This window comes from Podarcis raffonei, chromosome 11 (genome assembly GCF_027172205.1).
Source record: "Podarcis raffonei isolate rPodRaf1 chromosome 11, rPodRaf1.pri, whole genome shotgun sequence".
Lineage (NCBI taxonomy): Eukaryota > Metazoa > Chordata > Lepidosauria > Squamata > Lacertidae > Podarcis > Podarcis raffonei.
The window spans coordinates 18,797,182-18,823,968 of record NC_070612.1 but is presented as its reverse complement, the minus strand read 5'-3'; positions in this window follow the sequence as shown (position 1 = coordinate 18,823,968).

The following is a 26,787-nucleotide window of genomic DNA, read 5'->3' as shown; positions in this document are numbered from 1 at the left end:
TTCACTTATATGAGCATCGTTTCTATGCAGTCAGTGGAATGCATAGAATGCATACAGTACAGGAACCCCCTCCATTTCTCCATGTGATCAATATATCAAGTGAAAAGAGCTTAAGCACACTTCCTTTTACCTAGTTTGCGTTTAGGGCTCCAATAAGGGAGTTGATGATTCACTGCTTTTTGGCCAGGGGTAGGCAACAACAGGCCCAGGAGCCGAATGCAGCCCTCTGCACCTCTCTTTCTGACCTCTGATCCCGTATTCCCTTTTTCGAGCTACAGTGGTACCTCGGGTTAAGTACTTAATTCGTTCTGGAGGTCTGTTCTTAACCTGAAGCACCACTTTAGCTAATGGGGCCTCCTGCTGCCACCGGAGCACAATTTCTGTTCTCATCCTGAAGGAAAGTTCTTAACCTGAAGCACTATTTCTGGGTTAGCGGAGTGTGTAACCTGAAGCGTATGTAACCTGAAGCGTATGTAACCCGAGGTATCACTGTACTTTAATGGCATCTCCAGGCTTTTGCCTGGCAAGAATGCATTATGGAACTCTGTTCATGCACCTTCCTTATTTGGGTGGATGACAGAGAGGAGCATGTGAGTGTGTTTAGAAAGTAGCCCACTCTACTAAGGTAATGTTTACATTCCATACCCTAAAAAGGATATACCAAGAGCTCAGGCCAGAAGTTTCAATATAAGGAATAATTCCTACTCGAGAGTTGAAAAAAAACACGTGTATATTCTGCTAAGAATAACAGTTTGAAGCTAATAGTAAATTTAAACACAACGTGTAAGTAAGATAGTTTTAAGGTAAAACGTTTAAGTACAGAAATAATGTAGTTTCAAATATGCAGTGATATAGTATAAAGGTACATAAAATGCCAGTACACAACAATTATTTTGTACAAGTCTCAATGGCAGTCAAAAGGAGTCCATATTATATAGAATCAGAATAAAGAATAAAGAATCAAATAGGGCCGAAAAGGAGTATCCGGAGTGTGAATCAGATGTACGACTCAGTAGTGGTGACCAGGACAGGGCCCTGTTTCGGAGTAAACGCCTTCTTCAGCTGGTAATATCAAATAATATGTCAAAATAAATCAGGTTCTTCAATACCATAGATCATAAATATAATAAAGTATATACATTCTAAAGTGTATTAATACATATCATGATATTTGGTTCCATACCTCGGTTTTTTGAGGACTATAAATCTGTTGGAAGTCTGTATCATTTAATTCTTTTATGTTTCTTTTTCGACATGCGTCTAGAGATAAGGATTTACAAGAGTTATTATTTCCAGTCAAATTGTTTGTGAAAAACGGACATCAAATGGGTGTTTTCTCACCTTAGAGAATGGAATGCTTCCAAGTTTTCTTGCGTTTCTCTGTGCGTTTTCCATTAGGGGGTGAGATAATTGTCTTATATGTGTGTCTGTGGGGGAGGAGGATAGGCTCTCCCTTCTTAAAGGTGTAAACAGAGAAGGGATTTAAAGTCCAAGGTCATCTATAGTGGTTTTTAAAGGAAAGAATTGTAGTCTTGATGTTCATTCAAGCCCTTGGGAAACATCGTTTCAAACAAATGAATATATCGTGCTTCCTGTTGTAACAATAGTCTATCAATATTTCTCCTGGTATATAAATCTACTTTAGGTTTCCAGATAATGAAGAAAACAAAATCATCCTCCGTATGTTTTTGCTGTATATAATGTTCCACCATTGGGGCTTCTAGCACTCTGTTACGGATCCGTGATCAATGTTCATTTATACGTAGTTTAATTGGTCTGGTGCTTTTGCCTATACCCTCCATACCCTCCAACACAATGCGGCCCAAATCCGGGACGCCATCTTCCGGGTCCAAAATCCCATCCAAGTCACATGACCCACGAGATCTTGGCCCCCAAACGCATGAGAACAAGGCTTCCAAAATGGCCACCATACTCTCGCAGGGGGGAAAGAGGATATCCCAGTTTTTCTGGGACAGTTGGTGGGTATGACATTTATAGCTTCGCCCACTTTTGCCTCCAGTTCCTCCTACCACTAGTATGCAGGCCTCAGGCTGTTTCCCAGAAGGGAATGAAAAAGGTTCAAACATTCCCCATCCTGTTTTAAAAGAAGCCCATTATCCTTCTCAGTGGATCAACCCAGAAAGATCACTGGAGGTGACAACATTCAAAGTCATTCTAATGACTTTGATGGAGTTTTATATAACACACAGGTCTGAAAGAAATGTTTCTGGGAAGCAACCATCATGCTGTTGTGTGCAATCCTGCCCAGCAAGTTCAGTAATCTGTCAATTTCCAACTTCCTGACTCTCAGCTTCGGAATGCCTTGAACATCGTGTCTTTTTCCTGTAATCTAAATAGATGCTCATCCAGAGAAATCAATAACACTGCATAATACAAACATTAGCCTCTGTTAAAGTAATAGTATCTTTCCATGGAAGAATTCGGAGTTTGTTCTACAGGGTTGGTATTTAGACTGATGTTACCCAGGCCCATTGGGGCTAATGAACAACTAATGAATATGCAGTTCTTAGAAAAGGCAGGACAGAATTCAGAACATGTTTTTAGATACTGGATGGATGCATGTTCATTTTTTGCTATTCCCTGAGATTTAGCAAGTTTTTATTCATACTAGCCTGTTCTATGATCTTCTTAAGAACATGAGAGGAATCCTGTGGGATCAGACTAAAGTTTAATCTAGCCCAGCATCCCATTTCCTAGAGAGGCCAATCATATGCCTCTGGGAAGCTCACAAAAGCAGGCTTTGAAGGCAAGAGTCCAGTTGCTTGTTGTTGCTCCCCAGCAATTGGTGTTCAGTGAAATAGTGCCTCTGAACACTGAAGGTCCAGTTAGCTATCATGGTGGCAGAAACCCAATGGTTGATCTGCCTAGGTGAGGTACATGTCTTATGAGCCATTGTGGTGTAGTTGTTAGAGTGCTGATTATCACCTGAGAGACCAGGGTTCGACCTTGGTCTATTCATTATCTCCCAGCCTAACCTACCTCACAGGGTTGTTGTGAGGGGAAAATGGAGAGGAGGAAAAGTGTGCATACCACCTTGAATTCCTTGGAGAAAAGGTAGGATACAAATGTAATAATAACAGATTTGTGTGTGGACACTACATTGAACTGTTGTGAAATAAACCAGTACCTTTAACATGCAAAAATAGTAGTACAGTGGTACCTCGGGTTACATATGCTTCAGGTTACAGACTCCGCTAACCCAGAAATAGTACCTCGCATTAAGAACTTTGCTTCAGGATGAAGACAGAAATTGTGCAGCAGCAGCGGGAGGCCCCATTAGCTGAAGTGGTGCTTCAGGTTAAGAACAGTTTCAGGTTAAGAATGGACCTCCAGGACTAATTAAGTGCAGTGGTACCTCGGGTTACATATGCTTCAGGTTACATACGCTTCAGGTTACAGACTCTGCTAACCCAGAAATAGTGCTTCAGGTTAAGAACTTTGCTTCAGGATGAGAACAGAAATTGTGCTCCGGCGGCGCGGCAGCAGCAGGAGGCCCCATTAGCTTCAGGTTAAGAACAGTTTCAGGTTAAGAACGGACCTCCGGAACGAATTAAGTACTTAACCCGAGGTACCACTGTACTTAACCCGAGGTACCACTGTAGTAGTAGTAGTAGTAGTAGTAGTAGTAGTAGTAGTAGTAATAGATTTGTTCAATCCTTTTTTAGAGCAGTTGAAGCTAGAATGGGTAAAGAGTTGTGAGACCTCCAAGTCTGAGATGTTTCAAGTTTGTGCTTTCGATACAGTGAATCCCCAATTAAAATCCCAGGATCCAGAATGCAGAATGCCAGTTGCTAGAAACCGCAGGACGGGAGAGTGCTGGTGTGCTTGGCTCCTCCTTATGGCCTTCTCCTAGATATCTGGTTGGTCACTATGAAAGCAAGGGGCTGGGCTAGAAGATAATAAAGTTCCAACCAGAGAAGACTGGATAATCACAATGATGGAGCATGTCGAAATAGCAAAATTGACAGGGAAAATCAGAAACCAAGAAGATAAGAAATTTAATAAAGAATGGGGGGGGGGAATTATAGATTATCTTAAAGAACACTGTACACAGTTAAAAACGTTAGCAGGATTAACATAACACTTGTAATGTAATCATTCTATGGTTATAAATGGAAATTTGAATACAATTTGGATAATATTATAAGATGCAGTATAAAATGAAGTACTGTGGAGGGAAGTGCAAGGATTCAGGGAATCTTAGATATGTATAAAACTGACTATATTTGAATGTAAACAATATTTGTAAAAACTTAAAATAAAAATATATAGAAGAGCAGCTGGCCTAATTCAGCAGGCTGTTCTTGTGTTCTTATGAACATTGTAAAATTGAAGAGAGACCACAGCTCAGTAGGAGAGCATAAGCTTTGTGACCAGATGGTTCCATGTTCAATCCCTGGCATTCCCAGTTAAAAGGATCTCATGTACCAGTGATGGGAAAGACCCTTGTCAGTCCTTGTGTAAGAGAATACAATACTGGTCTAGGTGTATAAGGAAGGACACCAGGCTGGGGAAGGCTGATATAGGGGGTTAATTTAACCCCACTTTTTTCTGTAGGGCTGAGAGTTCTGTACTGTTTGTAAAGGCTTGGTTTTGCCCTGCCAGATGACTCAGTTTCCATCCTGAGTCATCTACATATGGATGGACTGAGTTCAAAAACAGGATGTAAACTATAGAGAAACAGGCTGCAAGTCTTCATGTTGTCAGGCTGCCTATATTCCAGTTACTTCAATGGAATTTAAGCGGCTTCATTATACAATGACTAGAGCCACCAAAAAACTCACTGCTTGATTGTGGTGTGAGCTACCATAGGCAACAACCTGCTGCTTCCAGATGTGCGAGATTTCCCGTTGCTTTCAAACAAAACAGTACAAAGATCATAATGCTGGGGAATGTCAGTCATTGGTTTATAAAATCATTATTCATTGTAGTCTGAACAGAGGAGTAAGGGAGAACAGCAGGAGGAAAGAAATGGAAAAGTTTCCTTTTCTCTGAGACCAGCATGTAGCTTTTATGATATCTAAGGTGGAAATACAGACTAAAAATACACTTGGGAGATGTCCAGGCTCGATATGATGGTTTTCATGCAATGAGCAGAGCACAGGCTGTACTTTCTCCTTCTCCTAAAGGTTGGCCCTTTTGTCCCAGCTACTGGTCCCATGGACTGCAAGAAGATCAAACCTATCCATTCTTAAGGAAAACAGCCCTGAGTGCTCACTGGAAGGACAGATCCTGAAGCTGAGGCTCCAATACTTTGGCCACCTCATGAGAAGAGAAGACTCCCTGGAAAAGACCCTCATGTTGGGAAAGATGGAGGGCACAAAGAGAAGGGCGCGACAGAGGATGAGATGGCTGGACAGTGTTGTCGAAGCTACCAGCATGAGTTTGACCAAACTGCAGGAGGCAATGGAAGACAGGAGTGCCTGGTGTGCTCTGGTCCATGGGGTCATGAAGAGTCGGACATAACTAAATGACTAAACAACAAAAATTGGTCTTTTGAAAAGTGATATCACTGAGGTATAGATCATATAATGTCCTCTTTATGTTATGAAGAGCAAGCAGACCCTGCTTTAAGAAATGCCTTGGCCAAAGGTCCATTGCACATTTAGGCTAAGAATCCAAACAAGCACAAATTGGAAAGGCTGTTATGGATAATGTACAAATCAAAAGTGGTTTCTGCATACCCAAATACACCGAGTCATTCAGCTTATATTGGTTGCTAACTTGCTTCTGGGCCATGTTCAGAAATTATTGTATTAGTTCACAGAGCCCAAAACAACTTGAACCAAAAGAGCCTTAAGGATCACTTGCTTCCTTATAACCCACCACTGAAAACTTCTGACGGGGTATATTTGGTGGTCCTCCATGCTCCTGAGTTTCGGTCAACCTTTACCAAGGACAAAGCTGTTAGTGTGGAGCTCCTTGCCAATAGATTCCTAATACTTAGAACATTGGCATAGAGGAGGGGGAGGGGGGAAAAGAGAAGTCCCTCCAAGGAGTGCCAACTTGGCCCTGCGACCATGGGTGCCTGGGGTTGTGGGTGCCATGCAGCGTGTATGGCCCTGGCACCAAAATTTGTGTGTGCCTGGCCCCTCCATGTGGAATTTTGTGGGTGCTTGGGCACCCAGGGCCCCAGGGAGTTGGCACCTCTGGTCCCTCCCGCCTTCACCTCTCCTGCCTCTAACTCAGCAGCACCCTGGTCTCTGCACTGATACAGGTGAATGGAAGGAGCTCTCTTCTAGCTCAAATTGAAATCTGAATCAGAGAAGAATTCAGAGGGTTGTAATGCTGTGGCTTCCAGCATTACATTACTGCCTCCAACAGTGGAAGTAGTAGTAGCTGCTGGCCTTATCTTCTGTGAATTTGTCCAGTCCTCTTTTAAAACCACTCAAGTTGGTGGCCAACAGTGTTTTCTGTAATTTTATTTTATTTTATTTCATAAATTCATATTTTCTACAGAAAATGGACAGGTGTGTGCAGCTGCTAAAACTTAGTACTTAAGCTAACATTTGTTTTAATTGCTCATAGTGTGTGGCAGCTTAAAATCCTCAGACTTTACTTGAGGGACACAGATAAAGTCAGCAGGTAACAGAAAGAAGCAACTTCTTTCCATGTGAAAAGAACAACAATGAAGGATCCATTTCAGTGGTCTTTAAAATTCAAAGAAGGAAGCCGATTAAAGTTGCAGTCATAACCTCAGCCTACATCTGGATCCAAACCTCTTAGTCACATAATATCATCAAAATACACCTTTAAGAATGGCCCCTACACCTTATAATGTTGTGACAGCAACATCAGGAGTCTTATAAATTAACATAATTAAAATTGCTAATATATATCTTCATATTCATTAGAATATTTAAAGCATTGCTCTTGGGTACTGTGAGTTAGGGTCACTCAAGCACAGTTGAGACTGAAACTGGAATTCCTCCAAAAATGCATTCTAGTCTAAAGTTATATATACATTATGTTGAACTGTAAATATGTGTATCAACATCTGGTATAAATGGCATTGAAGTGCTGGACCTCTGCAGATGTTTGTGAAACAGGAAGCCATTTATTATCATCCATTTTCCCTGTAGAATCACATAAGCTCCTCCCTGTTTCCAACTCCACTATAGATTCCATATATATATATATACCGTATATACCTTTCTTGTATAGAAGTAGTCATTGCACCGCAGCTTAGAGCTTTAGAGGAAGATAACCATTTTCCTAAGAGGAACGGAGGTTTTGTTGCAGAAGATGGACAAGTCAAGAGAATATGCTTTCGAAGCTGAAACCTGATCACTTGTTGATCCTGAGAAGTAAGGACCTTTTCTTATTCTGATGCCAACAGGATATAGTGTATAAGAGCTTGTGGACTCGTCTGTCCCTCAGTAAATTACCTTACAGAAACAGATCTGTCTTATATGAAGGGTTTGATTGATAAATGGGGTCAATCAGGAATGTCTACAAACCAGATGGCAACTCTGAATTCCTTTCAGTTGTTTGGTTGGGTTTCAGCAATTTTTGTTTGCAGTGTTTAGCTTGCCTTGCTTGCTGGAGTCATCTAATGCAGATAGCCCTGCAGATTTCTCTTGTCACCAGCCATTGGGCACAGGGAATAGGATCTTCTTCATCTGCTCTTTATGAGCCTCTCGAGGCATCTGAGTAGCCATGCAGGAGACAGAATGTTGGACTAGATCGACCTTTGATTAAATATTGTGGTTTTTATGTAAAGTGTCTTTGCACTCCTGCTCTCAGCTTGCAGCTGTGGTTTGGCTTGTGTTTCTTCACCTGTGGGGTGCATTTGCTTTATGTTGCATGTGGATTATAAGCATTCTCAGGGATATACTAAGGTGTATAAGCTCCAATGTTAGTCCTCTTCATTGCTCCACATGAAGCAAGAAAATGTATTAGAATGCCCCCCTCTCTTCCCTGGGTCTGTGCATTTCAGATAGCCAGTAAATTATGAACAGCAAGGTTTGTTTTTACAGCTGATATGAAAGATGAACCTTTGCTGCTGTAGCTATTTTACAGTTGGTAGGCATTGGTGCCTAGAGAGTCATAAACCGGTCCATATTTCAGAAATATCTGACATGATTATTTTAATTACATAGAATCCCACATTAACTAGAATGTCAGGTTCATAAGTACATGAAACAGCATTTGTGTTCAATGGGACTTCGTAGTAAAGAATTGCAGTTCTGGCATGGAAATACTATATGCCATTACTTGGGAGCAAGTCTCACTGGACGGATTGGGACTTCTGATCAGTCATGCTCAGGTTGGGATTTCAAATGAGGCTTTCTGCAGTGGAAAACAGGGAGTATCTGACTCCCAGAACGATACATTAAATTATGCTGCCACTAATTCCAATTAGATTAAAACAACAGCAACCTCCTGCTCCTTTCAATGGTAAAATTGACTGAAACAGTTGAAATATTACTGATTCTGCAAATGTGGAAAGTTTCTGGTATGCATTGTACAGAAATAGCTTGATTTGCTAAAAGTGGCATAAAATATGAATACATTTGCTTTTAGGGACTGTGAACTGTACGTAGGTTTCATATCAGCTCCTGATCTGTGGGTGCTACCAAGACCCCAGCCCCCAGATAGGACTTACTGCTGACTCCTACCATGCCCACCTCCTCACAATTGTTTTCTAGTCTGGTACTCTAAGCTTGAGAGACTCTTGAGAGTCCCATGGACTGCAAGAAGATCAAACCTCTCCATTCTTAAGGAAATCAGTCCTGAGTGCTCACTGGAAGGACAGATCGTGAAGCTGAGGCTCCAATACTTTGGCCACCTCATGAGAAGAGAAGACTCCCTGGAAAAGACCCTGATGTTGGGAAAGATTGAGGGCACAAGGAGAAGGGGACGACAGAGGACGAGATGCTTGGACAGTGTTCTTGAAGCTACCAGAATGAGTCTGGCCAAACTGTGGGAGGCAGTGGAAGACAGGAGTGCCTGGTGTGCTCTGGTCCATGGGGTCACGAAGAGTCGGACACGACTAAACGACTAAACAACAACAACAACAACTCTAAGCTTTAGCTGCCCTCTTGATTTCCTACAATTCCCATGACCAAGCAGCACTCTGAGGCATTGTGGGAAATTAAAAGCTGGTTAGACCCAGCTGCCCAGCCACTGCAAGCAGGCAAACCTCCCAGAGCCCATTGGCAGGGAAGGGCTCCTCACTTGCCCAGGGACTCTTCTATATTCAGTAGCTATATTCAGTAGCTCATAAAAAGGTAAAGGGACCCCTGACCATTAGGTCCAGTCGTGGCCGACTCTGGGGTTGCGGCGCTCATCTTGCTTTATTGGCCGAGGGAGCCGGCGTACAGCTTCCGGGTCATGTGGCCAGCATGACTAAGCCGCTTCTGGCAAACCAGAGCAGCGCACGGAAACGCCGCTTACCTTCCCGCCGGAGTGGTGCCTATTTATCTACTTGCACTTTGACGTGCTTTCGAACTGCTAGGTTGGTAGGAGCAGGGACCGAGCAATGGGAGCTCACCCCGTCACGGGGATTTGAACTGCCGACCTTCTGATCGGCAAGTCCTAGGCTCTGTGGTTTAACCCACAGCGCCACCCACGTCCCTTCAGTAGCTCATAGGCAACAACTATCAACATCCATCTGAGGTTGAGAGAGGAGCTGGGGAACCTGCAGCCCTCCAGATGTTTTTTTGACTTCAGATGCCATCAGTCCCAGTTGGCATGGGCAACGGTCAGAGATGATGAGAGATGTAGTCTGAAAACATCTTGGGGTGGTGGTCCTGGTTCCCCACCTTTGCCTTAGAATCTGAGGATCAAACCCTGTCCTCTTTGCACCTGCAATTTGAATTCACAACTAAAGAAACTAAATTCTTATAATGACTGCACCAATTGAAGTAACCACTTTGACTATTCACTAAATTAAAGCCTAGAGAAAAGGTACCTTACCTGTGCCCATAGGAATACCTGTTGCAATATGAAAAACAGCAGAATAATTTCTTTTGGTCCAATTCCAGTTGGATTTTCATTTTCCACACTGCTGTACAAGGAATTGAAATGTTTTGAGTGGTATGTGGGTATGTTTCTTCCCCCTTTATTAAGTTGGATAATTATTGCAGTGGATTGTTATAGATTTTACTAAATGATGTGGATGTCAGAAGTTCTGAAAGCCCTCTAAGATAATTAGATCCATGTTACAGAAATGTGGAAATCAATATCTATTGTATTAAAAAATGATGTATTAAAGCCATTCTCGAAGCTCCTCAAATTGCTGTAATTAGTATCAGTTTCTTCTCAAAATAAGGAGCATCATCTATTCCCAGTGAAATATGGTCCTCAGTGGACTCGATAATGTGCCAAAAGCTCATTCTAACTGAATGTACTGCATAGCTGTGGCCACAATCCAGCTTAGGAGAGCAGCATCTTGCAGTGTCCTCCAGTACCCAGATGTTGTTGGACTACAACTCCCATCATCCCCAGCCAGTTTAGTCAATGGTCAGGGATGATGAGAGTTGTAGTCTAACAACATCTAAGGTTGAAGAACACTGCTAGAGTGCATATGTCCCTCTCCCCATGCCTCAATGCCTTCGTCTTTTTGCCAGTGGGGTTCAACAGCACAGTGAGAAGAAGATAGGCCCTTTTGCATATGCCAGAACTGGATTGCAGAATCCAACCCACCTTCCCAGTTACGCTACATTCTAGATTTTTGGTAGGGTAGGAAAGGGTCCATTGCCATCTCTAACAAATCTTTGAGGAGCTGAACAATTTGGTTCCACTCATTAGAGTGTTTCATCCAAGGACCAAACCACCTTCTGCCAGCATTATAATGAAAAAATAAACAGCATTCTTTATTTGTTTGTCAAAATCAATCCTCCTTAGGTCAAAGAGAACTTGTTATGCTGCAACACAGACAGTTTGACATTTTCTCATTCAAATTAGGAATTATATGCCTGCATGATTTCTAAAAATCTCTCTTGAAGTTGTTAATAATAAAAATGTAGTTTACCTGGCAACCAACACAAATGCAAGTGGTTCGACAGATAGATGGGATTTAACTACTAGTTCTGCTGAAAAAACAGAAACAATGGAATGATTTATTTCTACTGATTTAATAGTCTTATGAAAAGTTCAGCATGACCCAGTGTTTGATTTAATTGAAAAAAACAAAAAACCCAGAGTTTAATCATTCAAAGCAATTAGAAAAATGCAGATTGTCTAGAGACAATCTAGGTATGAGAATTAACAGCTCAATGTATCTGTGTGACGCAAAGAGGGGGGGAAAGTGAGACAGTATGATGGAGGACTATAGAAGAGCCAGATGCAACGACGTTATTAAAAACAAAGCTTGATTTCAATTAACTTTCATGGCCATTAACATGGAAAAATACTGATGAAAACCCTTGCCCGTGCTCTAGCCAGGGAGATTCACAGAGGCACTCTGCATTTAGCTAATCAAGTTGGACATCTGCAGGGGTCTACATCTTCAAAAATAATAATGAATAGTAGACTGAGAGACTGTGATTGGCCCAGTATCAACCAGTGATTTGAACCCACGTCGCATTGGTGGCCCTCCAACACTCTTCCCCTGCAGTACATTGACACCCTCAGTTCTGTGGAAATGCTAATCTAAGACCTATTGGTGGCAGGGACTGGCTGGTTGATGAGGAGTTGTGGGAAGTGCCAGCCGGGGAACCCCCCAAGGGAGATCCCAGAGGAGGAAGGCTCAGAGCCCAGGGATTGGTGGTGGGACACTGAGGAAAGATCAGAGGGGCAAGCTTGGGAAGAGATGCTGGATACTGAAGGTTTTAGTGAGCAGGAGGAACCTGTGATGGAACAGTTTAGGCTCCAAGGCTGAAGCAGAGGAGGGAGGTCAAGAGACTGCTGAAGAACCCCAGAAGTCTCCCTCTCCTGCTGTGACAAGCTCTGCTCCACTCCCCACCTGGTATCCATGAATGCACAGGAGGCGAGTAGAACAGAGTCCAGAGATGTGCAGGTGCAGTTTGAGACTGCTTGGGAAACATCTGGGAGAGGAAGAGCCTTAGGATGGGTGGAAGGCAGGAACCTTCAGTCCTAGCAACTGCTCCAAAGGGGCAAAACATTCCAGGAAGTGTTGCTTTGTTGCATCCAATTTCCTTGAATAAAGAGTTAACTTCACCGGCAACTGACTCTTCCTTTGATCTGTATCTGACTCCAGCCTTGACAACTGTCTGGATCCATCTTCTGATGCATCTGACAAAGTAGCCTCTTGCCCATGGAATCACATGCTACAATGCATTTGTTTTTCTTTTAAGCTGGCACAAGTACTCTCCTCCCTCTCTTCTCTCTCTCGTTTTTCAGGTAGCTGCAGGGAGTCTTTCTCCATCTTATGCTGCTGGTGAAAGACTAAACTCCCTTGAGAGAGGTAGAGATTCAGAATGCTGTTCCTTCAGTTTCCTGATGAACCAATGAGCATGCTCCCCACAGTTGATGAATTAATGTCTTGTTGGGAGAGAAGACCTGGCTTCTTGGCTGTGAATCCTGGAAGATCTGCTCCCTGCCTTACAGGCCTTACAGTCAAGTGCAGGGCCTTGACTGACTCCAGCTACAAAAACTGAGGCTGCTGAACTGGCTCTTGGGCTGACGGGTTTTATTGGTGGAGTTGTTGTTTTGTATCTTTATTTTAGATCTTGTTGCTACTGATGTGGAAATTATTCAGTTTGGTTGTGTATTTTTTAAATGTTTTATTTATTGTTTATGACTACTTATGTTATCGTTATGTATTTTTTCCGTGTTGAAGCCACTTTGAGCATGGTTTAAACCAGGTACCTGTGGAAAACTTGCACTCTCATCTCCTGTGGTTTCCAGGAACTTGTATTCAGAAGAATCTCTGAATTCTGCTTTTCAGTGCTCATCTCAACTTGAACGATAGCCATAGAAGTTACCAAGGTTCATCGTGTGTACTAAGAAATTACAATCTTGACAGCATCACAAGTCACCTTTTGCATGAAAAGGTGGACTATAAATTTATCAAATAAACAAATAGCAATTCTACCCTAACCATGGGACGTGGGTGGCGCTGTGGGTTAAACCACAGAGCCTAGGACTTGCCGATCAGAAGGTCGGCGGTTCGAATCCCCACGACGGGGTGAGCTCCCGTTGCTCGGTCCCTGCTCCTGCCCACCTAGCAGTTCGAAAGCACATTAAAGTGCAAGTAGATAAATAGGTACCGCTCCGTCAGGAAGGTAAACGGCATTTCCGTGCGCTGCTCTGGTTCGCCAGAAGCGGCTTAGTCATGCTGGCCACATGACCCGGAAGCTGTACGCTGGCTCCCTCGGCCAATAAAGCGAGATGAGTGCCGCAACCCCAGAGCCAGCCATGACTGGACCTAATGTCAGGGGTCCTTTTACCTTTACCCTAACCATAGCCCACTTCATAGGTTTATAATGAGGCTAACATGCAATAATCCCATGTGCCCTTATACTTCCTTGGTAGAAATGTGATGAATGAATAAATGAGCAACATCAAATATAATGAAGCTGCTCACAAGAGCCATTTATTGATCCTGAAGCATATAGTCACATAAAAGGTCATGCTAGTGATTAATTGTTGATCTGGAAAGCTATTTACCTTTGACAGCCAGTTCCGATCAGAGGCGATCAGATGTACTTTATTTTATTTTCACACGCTGCTCGGTGATAAAAATTGCATCACTGCACTCCATAATGATGGCATTATTGCTGCAAATGCTTTGAACTCTGTTTAAGGACGTCTGCATCGCTTTTTCTATAACCCACCACTCCTTGGTGACCTTCCTGACAACACAACAATTTCCTCTTTCTACGATGCCACAGGCCTGTAAACCTATTTGGCCTTTGCCAGGGCCGAATGGGACAGGAAGGCAGCAGACCTATGGGCCAGATCCATGAAAGTATATTGGGGGAGATCTAAAGTGCAGCGGGTGGCGCTGTGGGTTAAACCACAGAGCCTAGGACTTGCCGATCAGAAGGTTGGCGGTTTGAATCCCAGCGACGGCGTGAGCTCCCGTTGCTCAGGCCCTGCTCCTGCCAACCTAGCAGTTTGATAGCGCGTCAAAGTGCAAGTAGATAAATAGGTACCGCTCCAGTGGGAAGGTAAACGGCGTTTCTGTGCGCTGCTCTGGTTTGCCAGAAGCGGCTTAGTCATGCTGGCCACATGACCCGGAAGCTGTACGCCGGCTCCCTCAGCCAATAAAGCAAGATGAGCGCCGCAACCCCAGAGTCGGTCACGACTGGACCTAATGGTCAGGGGTCCCTTTACCTTTAAAGTGCAGCAGGGTGAGGTAGGAAGGGAGAGCTGACTCTTTCCCCAGGCCTTCCCCTTCCCCAACCCCCCAACCATTTTCCCTAGTTAGTTTCTTCCAATATGAGTGGTAGTGTATCATGTGGATTGTCTGGGAAATCATCTCCAGTAGGAGAGGGGTTTGGGGGGGGGCAAGAATGGACCAATAGTCTTACGCAGTATAAGACAACTTCCTAAGTACTCAGTGCAGGAGACAAGGGAGTAAAAGTGGTTTTCATTCAAAGGTGGCAGTACTACCTTTCCAGTATTAAAATAGCTGCCCGGGAACCCAGTGGAGAGGATGGCCACTGGTTCTGACCATGAACAACTTAACCATAAAGAATCAGAGACAGCAGCTTGTTCCCCTACCAAATTATTGGTTACATAAATCCATGGGGGGGGCGTGTTTGATTATTATATTTTTTGAAAATTAACTCAGGATTCAATTGCTCTCAGAGAAGTGTGAAATTGGTTTAGATTAATAGGATTAGTAATAAGAAGGAAGCATTCTCTTGCCCGGTTTTTAAAAAAACGAACAAACAAAACCTCTGGGCAACGATAGCTGTGTATATAGGCTTATCTCAACTATTCATAGATGGAAAACTATTTAATAAATCTCTCAAAGCTTCAGATTCCAAAGAATAAATTATTACTTGCAATGGGAAAGGAAGCCATGTGAAACTTCCTCCTTCATAACACTTAAAATAGCAGGATACACTTTCCCCAAAGTTTTCCATTTTATTTATTCCGATAGAAATGATAAACTCGAAGTAGCTTGCCAGGTGCTTCTGAAATCTTCCAGTTTCTGGAGAAGGAACAACCAGGTTCACCTGGGTACCTAGAAAATCTCGGTAAAATTAATTTCTTATGAGGATGAAGAAGTTTGCTCTTAGACCCAACTGTATACAGCAGGTGGGTACCATATTCTGAAATGTCTTCTGTCCATCTTCTGCTTTTCACCGCAAATGACCTCCAAGCAGTTTACAGAACAAGAAGTATCCGGCCCACGGACGGTCTGGGAATCAGCGTGTTTTTATATGAGTAGAATGTGTCCTTTTATTTAAAATGCATCTCTGGGTGATTTATGGGGCCTGCCTGGTGTTTTGACATGAGTAGAATGTGTGCTTTTCTTTAAAATGCATCTCTGGGTTATTTGTGGGGCATAGGAATCATCCATTTCCCCCCAAAATAATATAGTCTGGCCCCCCACAAGGTCTGAGGGACGGTGGACCCATGGTTGAAAAAGGTTGCTGACCCCTGGCTTAAATGGAGGGCTATTGTCTAGACATGATTAAAAATCCTAGATGTTGTTAGCACTGTACAGTTGATTATGCACATTAAGGATTGCTAAGTTTAACCTTTTCTAGTAATTATGCTAAGAAGCCACTTCATAAATGCATGCCCCCTGCAAACTCTCAACGTGTTGCTCTATTGAGGCTTACTAAAGATTATTTTCTACATCGTTTCTTGTTATATTGGAAACCATCTGGAAGGAAAAACACCAGGAACACCCACTGAAGGTTTTGGGATGTGGAATATTCTACTTAGTCAATTTCCCACCTGCAATGTAAGGCTGGCTGGCTGGGGTGGGGGTGTTCTGCCAAACTTTATTCAAAACTTTATTCAGCTATTCAAGATGTGGTGGGGTGAGGAATTGGGCTGAGCTTGCTGCTGAGGATTTGAGGAAAGGGCAATACAAAGTAGTGTTTACAATTATGTATATACTAAGGTAAAATGAGCATTAAAATGCACATGCTGGAGAAAATAAAATACAAGGAGCATTCAATTCTGGAAGCTATACATATTAGGGAAATATGCTGTGCAAAATAATGTGCATGTTAGGAGAAATTCACCCTCCTGAATTTTCTTGTGGGGTTTCAAAAGAACCTGAAGTGATGTAAGAATATGGTGAACTGGAAAATGAGAGATGGAGAGAAACTAAAATGGACGTATTTTCCCATTCCCAGTCTGAGGTATTCTCAGGTTTCCAGTAAGAACTGAGATAGCATGCAAAAAAGAAGCCGTGCTAGTTTATTTTAGTAACAAACACAACTGAAGCCCGGAGCCTCTAACTACAGCCAGCCGTTCTCATGCTAACAACAACAGCCGAAGGTTCAGCTTACCACACTCTTCTGGGAGGCAGATGGATCGCCTGTACTTCCTCCTGCAGGTAGTTCAAGACGGGCAAGCAAGAAAAAAAGGCAGTGGCTGGCATTGGTGAGGTGGAAGTGGGTGCATTCAGTTGTGGGGAGATCTCGGCAGCATCTAACCCAGGAACAGGGATCCTGTGGTCCTCCAGTTGTCCCTGGAAGTACAACTCCTAACATACTTGACCGCTGACCACCCTGATTAGGGCAAATGGAAGCATATCTGCCAAGTGCCAAGTCTGAAGCGGGATGGCTGCTTTAGGGCACCTTGGTCTCTGCCTTCACCCCAGGGCGCCCCAATTTCGCACGGTGGGCAGGTGGGGAGGGCAAGAATGAGCAGTGTGAGCAACAACGGGGTGGGGTGGGGGTTGGGCCAAGGCAGCTGTGGCTGGCAGGGGAGTGTTGGGTAGGTGAGTGGAGGCATGGGGGGGCGTGTCCTGGATTTTGATTAGAAAAAGTTGGAGCGTATGTGGAAGTTGGAACCCAACAACATCTGGGGGGCCACAAGTTCCCCATTATTCAACAGTCCCCTTAGTAATGGTGGCACAAAGCATTTTACTGTAAAAAATGGAGCCCGGTAAACACCCACTCCCTGCTAGGACCTAAACTTTAAAATGGCTTGTTTCATCATTCAGACACAAATTTATACCTGTCCACACACACACACACACACCACACACAAACACACATGCTGTGGCACCTGAAGCTGCTGCCTGTCAAAGCCAGCCTAGCACTGCGCCCCTCCCAGCACCAGAGTGTCCAAGATTTACACGGGAGACCATTGGATAGCTTAGTACATGTGACGTCATGATGTCACGCACCCCCCCCCCCGGCCTCAGAACCTGACTTCCGGTGCCACTGGTGTCCCATTGGTGTCTTATGAAGATATCTGATGCTCCAATTTTTCTTAGACACATCAAAGAAGTGTTTCAGCTAAACATGTTGTAAATTTAAACAGGGAAAACAGGTAGAGAAAAGCAGGACTCCACAGCACCATCTGGTGGCAGAATGTTATATTGAATATACAGTGCATATAATTGGCCTTTTCTTCGCCAATCTAGCTGAGTCCCTAGCTTGTGCGTGACTCACTTTGTTGGGCAAAGTCAAGATTTGCCCAGTGCATTAGGCAAAAATCACTTGTTGCTTTAACCCAGGGGTCGGCAACATTTTTTGAGGCCGGTCCGGTCCACTCCCTGGCAGACCTCTTGGTGGGCCAGAGCGTGCACGCACCAGCACGTGCGCTCAAGCTATTTCTGGTGCTCTTCCGGGACGGCAGAGTGCCCGTGTGCATGCGCACATGCTATTTCTGGCGGAAAATGGCTCCGCGGGAAAAAAGCATGGAATCCCCACGCTGATCCATGGAATGGCCGTTGGCCGGTTCCTGGAAGCTCATGGGTTGGAACCGGCCCATGGGCCTTAGGTTGCCGACCTCTGCTGTAGCCAGTACCTACGGAAGCCCTGGTTTCTGCTCTGTATGAAAATGTGATCTTCCATACAGCACTTACGTTGTATAACTCTTGGCATTTCCTGATTATGACCCAGGCTTTTAGACTCAGGAAATCAATCAAAGTCCATTAAAGGAAAGCAAACAAATGGACATCCTCTCCACATTGCATAAGTGAAGCAAACATACATTAATTTGTACTTCCCAGCTGTCAGGCTGTAACTGGATTCTCATACATACTAGCTGTGACAAATACCGCCAAAGACTTTGTTAATGACAGTTGACTCTGCTGTCTGCCAGCCTTCTTTCCCTAAAACAATACTGGGCTCACTTAGAGTACACAGTGTAAGTCCTAGGATGAACTAGGGCCAAGTGGTAAATCTCATGATTTTCTGAATGAGGAAGAAAAGTTCTGGAAAGGCATCTGACTTCTTCCTAATTGCTTAATCTTTGACTAAACAAGTTGTATAGCAATGGAGGCAGAGGCCTTGAGAATGATGCTCAAGGAACACTTATGTAATGAATCATGCCATTTACCAGGGTGAAGCCATGGAAAAACAACATACAGATTGGAAATGGTTTAACCATGGTTTCAGGCTTTGCTCATCTGTAGAGCTTACTGTGCATTTCCCACCACACTATGGTAACATTTTACATAACAAACATTCTTATTGGGTGCACATAAAGAGTCACAGCGGCTGGAACTGGCTTGGGAGTGGGATATCTGAAGGACTGCTTCTTCCAGCATGAAACTGCCCATCAAATGTGGTCAGATTTGCCCATCTAACTACCTGGAGGTTTTGGCTATTCCCAAGTCCTACAGGTTAACAAGGGACGCAGGTGACACTGTGGTGTAAACCACTGAGCCACGGGCTTGCTGATTGGAAGGTGGGCGGTAAGAATTCCCATGACGGGGTGAGCTCCCATTGTTTGGTCCCATCTCCTGCCAACCTAGTAGTTCAAAAGCACATCAAAGTGCAAGTAGATAAATAGGTACTGCTCCAGTGGGAAGGTAAATGGCATTTCCGTGCACTGCTCTGGTTTCGCCAGAACCAGCTTAGTCATGCTGGCCACATGACCTGGAAAATCTGTCTGTGGACAAATGTCGGCTCCCTCGGCCAGTAAAGCGAGATGAGCACTGCAACCCCAGAGTCGTTTGTGACTGGACTTAACTGTCAGGGATCCTTTACCTTTACCTTTTTACAGGTGAACAAGAGCAGTCTTCCATACTTTTCCAGGAAACTGATTTGTGCTGAAAACAGACAGCGCCGGATTTTGGGTGGTACGAGCAGTTTCCCTGCACAGGGCACTGAGCCAAACTGGGTGCAAATTTGAGAAGATCCATAATTGAGAAGATCCAATTCTGGCCTTGCATGTGGTTAAGAAAGATTACCAAAGTCCGCCCCTAAAAACTGATATGGATAACTGCCACTGTTATATTTTCAAAGGGATATCTCAGCTTTCTTCAGTATAATACAGTATCTTCTGCACAAGGCACAAGTCTTCCACATATTCATCTTTGAGGGGCTTCATTCTTCACCATCAAAAGATGTGAACTGCTGCCAGAGAACAACTATTTACCATTTAAACCAAAGATGAGGAACTCCTCTAGGCAACCACTGTCTATCCTCCATCCAGACAAGCAACAAGCATGAGCAAAGTTCAGGAAACCTCTGGGGCAAAACATATTGAACAAGGTTCTCTTCTGATTTCTTGATGGTGGATAAACTGCATAAGAACACAGACGGGGGAAACTGTCCATGTTTAACTGTGAGCAAAGACTCTTCTGTGCTGTCTTCATGTAGGAGGTTTAATGCCTTGTGTTCTTGATGTTCACCCTTGGCTGTGTTGTGGTTCCTGATACTGTCTCTTGAACTGCCATTATGCCCTCCTAATGAGCTCCCTGTTGTTGCATCTTAACAACAGATGTGACTAGCGAAAATATTTACATACAGCAATTCTGCACTGGCTTCCAGTTCTTGCTCTGTGACTCAGAATCAAATTCAGATGCAAAGCACTTAAAAAACAATCACATCTGCAATGAGGAATAGCGCGCTGAGATAGTGCTTGGCACACAGCATGTTCGTTTCTTTGACTAAAGCAAATGGTGATTTTCTTCCAACATCCTCTCTATTAACAAAGACAAACAGAGCTCTGAATATTTTTGCCATGAATTGAAGCAATGAAAGTCACAGTCCTCTGAATTTTGCAGTACAGTTTCCAGTGAGGTAATGTGTACAATAATAGATAGATGATAGATAGATAGACAGATAGATGATAGATGATAGATGATAGATGATAGATGATAGATAGATAGATGATAGATAGATAGATGATAGGTAAAGAATGCATAAAATGCTTATATTGGGAAAAACATAAATATTAAGAAAAATGTGCTTTGCAGAAATGTGAATATTAGGCAAAAGTTAGGAGAAATGTGCTCTTAAAAAGCTGATGATTTTTTGTGAGAACTTTTGAAAAAGAAATTTGCATACTAAATGTGGAGAACTTAACATATGGTTGGAAAAATGAGACACTGAGAGGAACCGAAATTGGCAGATCCACCCAAACCTGTTACCAGTCTTACTAAACTCTAAGTATTCTCCTTTATTGTCATTTTATTGTACTGCCTTTCTTTTGTATACTGTTTTGTTATTGTTCACATTGGAAGGCAGTCCATAAATAATTTGATATAAATGTGCGCATGGTTAAAAAGTGGGGAAGTCATAGCATAAAGAAGCTTTTCTCTCATTTAACACGGTGTCTCTCTTGCCCATAACAATTAAGGAGGTGGAAAGGCTCATCTATGAAAAGGAATTAACTGGACACAGAAGTAAATTTATTGTTATAGATGTGCCTTTACCCCCTCTTACTATTCTTGGGAGTCTTGCATAACTATTAATCATTGCTTAGGAGCTCTAAATTGCTGGGAGACTTCCCATTTGGCTGACAGGTTTTCAAATAAGCCCAATTTATCCTTGTTTCATTGAACGCTGTCTCACTTGTTTGCTGCTCTAGTGGCTGTTCCGGTGATACGATTGCGTCTGTGCAGGAAGTATCCAAGGACATTATGCAAGCTCAATCCAGTATCCATAAGCCCAGGAAGTAGGATGTCAACATGCCTAGGAGAAAAGGCTTCTCCCTCCCTAATAGCTGTACAAATGAGGGAACTCTGGCAGGTGCAGCCTGTCATATCACACAAAGGTACGAGAAATGCCACACCTGCTGGCATGCCCTCTTCTACAGAGGCCGTGTGCCCCATTTCACCTCTTGAGGTGAAACAGGAAGTACTGCCTTTCCCTGTTCCTGTCAGCACCCAGTGGCATAGCGTGGGTTGCCAGAACCCTGGACTGCACTGAGAGGAGTTGGGAAGGAGGGAAATGCATGGAGTACGCATCCACATCCAGCTGCCTAACAGCGTCCGCATCAGCCAGGAGATTGCAGCCACAGAGTTAAGAGAAGAGTCGTTTCATTGTCTGGAGAGGTCACTTCCTGGTTCACACAGGGAAGATGGAGCCCAGATGCACACAGTTATATTGAGGCAGCACCGGGTGTTGAATTTTTGCACCCTTAATAATTTTGCACTTGGGACAACCGCCCCCGTGGCCTCCCCATGCTATGCCACTGCCACCACCTATCTGCTCCTCCTCCTCCTGCTGCTGCTCACTGCTGCATCCACTGCTGAATGAGAGGCAGCGCTGCCAGTGGAACTGATTTATGTCAAGATTGCACCAATCTGAGGGCAGATCTTGCCCCAAATGGATTTGAAAATTTTGGGTGTCCAAAATTGGCGCCAACGGCAGTGGCGCTTCTCCACTGTTGGTGGAGGTGATGGGGCAGGCAGGGCACCTGTGAGGGGGACTTCTACCACCTGAAGCAGCAGCCTTGCCCTGCCAAATGGTTGGGCCAGCTCTGCTCTTCTACACAACTCTCACTGGTACGGACGTTCTGCCCTCACCATTGTGCTCCCCTTTACCATAGCTGTGCATTCAGGGGCAATGGTTCAAAAGGAAATTGTGTGGACACCCTGAGGAGCAAAAGCTGCCTCAAACACTGGTCCTGGGAGAACTACATTAGCTCCCAGTACATTTCCGAGCACAATTCAAAGTGTTGGTGCTGACCTTTAAAGCCATAAACGGCCTCGGTCCTGTATACCTGAAGGAGCATCTCCACCCCCATCGTTCTGCCCGGACACTGAGGTCTAGCTCTGAGGGCCTTCTGGCGTTTCCCTCACAGCGAGAAGTGAGGCTATGGGGAACCAGGCAGAGGGCCTTCTCGGTGGTGGTGCCTACCCTGCAGAACACCGTCCCATCAGATGTCAAGGCAATAAACAACTATCTTACTTTAAAAAGACATCTGTTCAGGGAAGTTTTTAATGTTTAATGCTGTATTGTGTTTTTAATATTCGGTTGGGAGGTGCCCAGAGTGGCTGGGGAAACCCAGCCAGATGGGCAGGGTATAAATAATAATTATTATTATTATTATTATTATTATTATTATTATTATTATTATTATTATTATTAACAGCTTTCAACTCTCTTAAAAGCAACTCTCTCTTCCCAGCCAAATATTTGGAAGACTGCATCAATTAGCTAAACTGCAGATATCCAGCAATGAAATTTCCAACTGGTAGTGAAGAAATGTAGGTGATCATTGAGGAAAGGAAACCAAACGTCATTTCATGAAATGCTGCACTCTGAGATAATTCAGAATGAGCAGCAATATAGCCGAAAAAACCCATTGCTGTTCCTTGGGATTGTGCCTGTTTTTAGCAGCAGGGTCTTCAGTTGACAACTGCAAGAGGCCTCTTGCCCAGAACAGTTGCTGAGCAGCAATATCTGACCACAGCATTTCTCAAAGACCCATGCAGAAATACTTCCAAGTTAAGAACCCAGTTCTGCTTCCTGAATCCTGATATGCAACTGAATGTTGCCTAGCTGGCTCTAGTAACACCACACTTGGCTGCAGATTTCTAAGACCTTGGAGACGTATCATTAAGATTATTGAAGGCAAGCAGGTTCAGGGTTTGGCTAAACCGCAGGCATGTCCTGTGGATGAAAAAGTAAAGGTTTAAAAGGAATAACACGCAACGCAATTCCAAAATGTAACAAGTTCACAGACATATTAAATATGAACATCAAGGGAAACACTTAACAACCAAATGTTGTTTTTCTTTAATTTATTCATCCCCTTGTACTGAAACCTCAATGCAACATTCAATAAAAAAGAACAAGACATTCAATACACTATGAATAGCAATCAAATATCTAAAACACAACAAACCAGCCATGCTAATACAAACAATAACAGCTCAATGATGCTAGGGCCCTGCTTTAGTGTGGTGAATTAACAATACAGATGTTTGTTTAGCTTTCAGTATTCACTCGTCTCCTGCAAGAGGAGAACTCAATAAATGCTCATTGTGTTCGTGTTACACAACTCTTAGGAAAACAAACTGGGCACCTGTTGATAGGCTTGTCATTGTCAGTAATAAGGAAATTGCCAGACTGTTGTCACATAAAATTTATTAATCTAATCAATGGTCATTAAAAGGCATTTCTCAAAAAGTTGGCACTTAATGCTTACGTAATCGTGATATGTGAACTTCCCCCTGGCATGATTTAGAACTGGCTTGATATTTGTTCACTGAGACTTTTCTCATTCCCCTTTTCCTGAGAATTCTCTTCTTGCATGTAATGTTGGTGGGCACACATGTCCTGACAATGTCACACATGTGTAACTTATATCTTGCCTCCCCAAAATTAAATTCAGTTCTCCACATTTCCACAGCACTCTGCAAATTTTCTCTTCAAAAACCCTCAGGAAATTCACCAGCATTTTGGTGCGAATTTCTCCTCAGAAACAACTTTTCGTATACAGTTTTGACTAAACGGACAAAAGTCTGCAAGCATTTCTTCCTAATACATGCATATTTATGCATCTTTCTCCTTAGACGTGCATTTTTGTGCATAATGCATTGCCAATAGAAGTGCAAACTGCATAACTGCGCTTCAGTTCGCAAATCGCTTTGAAACGGGTGAATTAGGTCGTTTCTTCTTAAAAGGCAAACACTTGAATTTACCTCCATCCCTACCCATCACAGAGTAAATCTCTCTCTCACTATTTTATTGAAAATATATACCATGTTTGCATGTGGCACTAAGCCAACCCACAACTTCCTGCGAAGGAGATCACAGCAGCCTCCCTGGTCTTCCTAGCCTAGTGTAGCACAGCAACTAAGCAACTGTGGTATCTGAACCAGGACCCTTGGTTAAGTTCTACCATCACTAACCAGGAGCTGAAGCCAAGGTGCAAGGCTTAGGGCCCTCGTATTTATGGGACCACCTCTCCTGGTATGCCCCGCAGAGGACCTTAGGGTCCATGAACAACCATAGTTTAGAGGTCCTGGGCCCTAAGGAAGACAGACTATCCTCCACCAGGGCCAGGGCCTTTTCAGTGATGGCTCCGACCTGGTGGAATGCTTTGTCCCATGAGACTAGGGCCCTTCAGGATTTAACCTCCTTCTGTTGGGCCTGTAAGACAGAACTATTCCGCCTGGCCTTTAATTTGAATTCAGCCTGATCTTTTATTTCCCTTTTCTTCCCTCCCTCTCCCCATTTATGAAGATTATCCGCTCTGAGACCCCACAGCTAATTCTCCCCTGGCCTCCTCGCTGGCCCAAGTAGGACCAATTCAGCCAGCTAGCCCTGGGGATTATCTAATGCTTATTTCCTCTAAACTGATTTCTGAATTTTGAATTATATTGTTATTCATGTTTTTATACTATATTTTATGCTGTTTTTACAATTAAGTGTTTTAAATTTGTTGTTAGCCGCCCTGAGCCCGTTTTTTGAACTGGGAAGGGTGGGGCATAAATAAAAAATATTATTATTATTATTATTATTATTATTATTATTATTATTATCCTTGGCTATAGCTTGAGGATAAGTAAAAGTCAGGGCAGCAAACACAAAGTGATAAAACAATACAGCTAAAAATGAAATCGAAATGCATTTTAAACGATAAAAAATGTCCACAAACATGGAAAACCATCACATGCTCTCAAAAGCGAACAATTTCAAGGTTGCCATGGACAGTGTTTTAGCAATCAAATTCCCGAGTAAACAGAAATGAAGAAGACAGAAACAGAAGACGCTGTTGTGGGCCAGTGTCAACTGAGCAGCACCCACCACCACTATCAAGAGCCCCCCCACCAGAGAGAGAGAGAGAATTAATGTGCCTGCATGTACATTTATTTGGCTACTGTGAGGTTTGCTGAGGTTTGCTGAATGATTGCTCTCATCCACACTTAAGAAAATTCCGCTCTCAACATTATAAGATAAAGGATATAGTCAATGTGTGAGAATTTGATGGTGGCCTCAGTAAACTGCTTCCCACGCTTACAGGCCTTCATTGTATTCCTCAATTGCACGACAGTTTATTTTCTTTTCAAGAGTATTAAAAGGTTCGTTTGTCAAGATAAGAGCAAGGCTAACGCCAAGGAAGTTCCACTCATCTATTACATCTCACTTCAAGTGTCAATTTAGCTGATGGCAGTGTAAATAAAGAGCCTATTTTTAACATTCCTCCTCCGCTGTTGTTTTACGTAAGTTCTTCATTTATTGTACAGTGTGACTTTAGTTCCAGTTATGGCAAATATCTGCCATGGCTCTTGTAAACTTGCTGTGAAGTTCTATCTGAAAAGGTTTCTTTGGGATAGAGGTGGAATGGCCCACTAGATGACTGCATGGCGGATCTTCACCCAAAGGTCTAAAACTTGCCTAATGCTGCCGTCGCTGACTCCCGCCACATTTCTAAGAACATGCCAGAGCCTTCCATGGATCAGACCAAAGGTTTATCTATTTTTTTTTTAAATAAAATTTTTATTAGTTTTTCAACATATAATATAAGACAATACAAACAACAAACACTAACAAACAAACATATAAACATGTATAATTTCAAAAAAAAATTTTTTCATATACCCAATTTCAGCGACTTCCCCATGCCTCCCTTTTCTGCATCCCTGTTTTAAACTTTTTCAGCAACCCCTGATCTAAATTACTTATAAATTCCTTTCTTTAACCCTTTTCTTTCCTCTTGTCCAATCATTTATCGCTGCAAATCTGCTATGCTTTACCCATGACATTTTAACACTCATTAATTTTGCAACAATTTTTAAGATAAAATTTAAATTTCTTCCAATCTTCTTCCACCGTCTCTTTCCCTTGGTCACGGATTCTGCCCGTCATCTCTGCCAGTCCCATGTAGTCAATCACCTTCATCTGCCACTCTTCCAGCGTGGGTAGTTCTTGTGTCTTCCAATACTTTGCTAGTAGAACTCTTGCTGCTGTTGTAGCATACATAAAGAACGTCCTGTCTTTCTTTGACTGACCAAAGGTTTATCTAGGCCAGCATTCTGTTTCCACAATGGCCAACAATGCCCATGGGAAGCTACAAGTAGGGCATGAGAACATCAGTCCTCTTCCCCCCCACATACTGCCCCTGACAGTGGAGGGAGAACATGACCGTCATAGCTTGCAGCCACTGATATAATCTTGCTCTCCATTAATTTGTCTTATCTCCTTTAAGGGTGTCCAACTTGGTGGCCACCACAATGTCTTGTAGCGGTGAATTCTGTACTTAACTTCTTCTATATGAAGAAGGACATCCCTTTCTATGTTTTGACTCTTCCAATATTCATCTTCATTGAATGATCTCTGGTTCTTGTATTATACAAGAGAGGAAGAAACACCTCTATCTTTTTTTTTTTGGAACTAATTTTTATTTGATTTTAAAAGTATAAAATTATAACGATACAACCATACACATACACATTTGGAGATTTCTCTGAATCTCTGGGCTTTCCTCCATGGGTCCTATTATTAAACCTTTTCTACTGCAACT